At 46.7% G+C, this 2,500-nt stretch overlaps 1 protein-coding gene across 1 annotated transcript in view; it reads left to right on the forward strand.

Annotated features, from left to right (window-relative positions):
- enpp2l (ectonucleotide pyrophosphatase/phosphodiesterase 2-like) overlaps nt 1-2,500 on the forward strand; it is a 40,696-nt gene that overhangs the window by 17,025 nt on the left and 21,171 nt on the right. The window lies entirely within an intron of this gene.

Consider the following 2,500-nt stretch of genomic DNA (forward strand, 5'->3'; position numbering starts at 1 on the left):
ACTCATAAAACGTAGCATAAAATAATGTAAAAAATAAAATAAAATTAAAAAAAATTAAAAAAATTAAAAATAAAGAAATAAAATAAATTATAAAAAACAAGCAAAGGAGCAGGCAAAAGGCTGGGATATGGTGGGGATTGGTCACGTTGACGGGAATGTTTAGTGACATGTGGGAGGGTGGAGGGGGTTAAAAAAAAGTCTCAATCACTCTTCGACGCGCATGAAAACCAACCGCGTAGTTATGAGGGAGGCCGTCCTCACACCGATCTTCCTCGTCGTCATCGTCCTCAGCGTCCTCCGGTTCAAGCAATGCCACCCCAGCCTTAGCTGCAATGTTGTGCAACATAGCCGTCACACATATCACGGCGCATGACTTGGCCGGCGAAAACTGGAGCCCTCCGCCTGACTTGTGAAGGCATCTAAAGCGCAACTTCCACCTCCCGATCGTGCGCTAAACGATGCACCGGGCCAGACGGTGGGCTTCGTTGTATTCCTCATCATGGACGTCTCCCGGGTTATTCACAGGTGTGAAGAGGAATTATTTAAGGGGGGAAAATGCCGTGAAACGCTCAGTGCATTCAGGATTAGGATTGATATATGTCGGTTTAAGCCTAATCAATTGTGTTTTAATGTCTTTAGCATTCATATAATTGCAGTCTATTTTTTTTCATAGGATACTCTGCTGTTGTCCTTGATGGAGATATATTTTAACCCTTTTTAACACAATTTTCCTGCGACATTCCTGCGTCTCCCCCTCCTACGGAGCCCATTTCAGCACCGTGTCAGTAGACAGTTACAATCCTACGATGTCGTGAGTGCAGCGAATGCGCGTTCACGTTAAGAGGAGTTTCGGGAAACGCGACAAAGAAATTATCGATGGATCGCAAGATCCATCGGGAGAATGATCGTACGAGCGAAGATCCATCGTTATCGGGAAACGGGGCCCAGGTGTTTACAGGTTACTCAGAGACCAGGGGTCTCATTTATAACCGTTGCGTACGCACAAAACGGGGCTGAAAGTTGCGTACGTGACTTTTCACGCCAAGGTTGTGATCTATAAAAAACCAACTTGACGGGAAAATGTGCGCAGCCCTAAGCAAACTCTGACCCATGCGTACGCATGGTTTGGAGGAAAAGGAGAATTGGCGACACAGACGGTGTGGTGGTGAACTGAAGTCAGACCGAAGAATTGCAGAGTGAGAAGAACGCTTATGTTTTATCATCGCCCTTCATAAATTTAATTTCAACCCGTATAATGCGTTAAATCCTAATCTGAATAATTTAAATCCACTGCGTTATTTCTCAGTTATAACTCCAGAAATATCTCCTTAGAATAGAAATAAAAAGAAATTCTCTATATTTAATCCCGTCACTCCATACTGTCCACTAACGGCGCGACTGCATGGAATAAAGCATCTGTCCAACATGTGTCAATAACATAATATTTTTATGTGACACTGTAAACACCTGTAATCCTTAGCCCAAGTGAAGGAGTTCAATTAGGCTACCTCGGGGTCTTGTTCGGGAGTGAGGGTATGGAGCGTGAGATTGGCCGGAAAATCGGAGCAGCCGGGGCGGTATTGCGTTCGCTTTACCGCACCGTTGTAACGAAAAGAGAGCTGAGCCGCAAGGCAAAGCTCTCGATCTACCGGTCGATCTTCGTTCCTATCCTCACCTATGGTCATGACTCATGAGGGCTGGGTGATGACCGAAAGGACGAGATCGCGGGTACAAGCGGCCGAGATGAGTTCTCTCAGAAGGGTGGCTGGCGTCTCCCTTAGGGATAAGGTGAGTAGCTCAGCCATCAGTGAGGAACTCGGATTAGAGCCGCTGCTCCTTTACTTAGAAAGGAGTCAGCTGAGGTGGTTCGGGCATCTGGTAAGGATGCCCACTGGGCGCCTTCCTTGGGAGGTGTTTCAGGCACGTCCAGTGGGGAGGAGACCTCGGGGAAGAGGACTAGGTGGAGAGATTATATCTCAACACTGGCCTGGGAACGCCTCGGGATCCCCCCGTCAGAGCTGGTCAATGTGGCCCGGGAAGGGGAAGTCTGGGGCCCCCTGCTTGAGCTGCCCCCCCCGCGACCCGACCCCGGATAAGCGGACGAAAATGAGATGAGATGAGACTGTAAACACATAATCAAATGTCAATTAAATCCCAAGTGTTAAAAACCAAGCCACACTCCTCATCACAATCGTTGTCCGTTACTCTTGATGCTTTTCATGACAAATCAGCCATTAAAAAGGGGTTATGTTCAAGAACATTTTACGTGGGTGATTACAAACTGATTATCCTAGGCGTTCTCGTCAGTCTTATTACCGTAACCCTATAAATACAGAGGTGAGCGCCGTGGTAATGCTGCACCATATGGCACTTCTGGCGGACCATGCAAATGGCAGGAATCGGAGGGAGAGGGTATTTAGGGACCATAACGATTTATTGGTAGGCTAGATAAAAATATGTAACTCTATGTCAGACCACTTCTTTTTTTAATTATGGGACA

This window comes from Gadus morhua, chromosome 22 (genome assembly GCF_902167405.1).
Source record: "Gadus morhua chromosome 22, gadMor3.0, whole genome shotgun sequence".
In the NCBI taxonomy this organism is placed as follows: Eukaryota; Metazoa; Chordata; class Actinopteri; order Gadiformes; family Gadidae; genus Gadus; species Gadus morhua.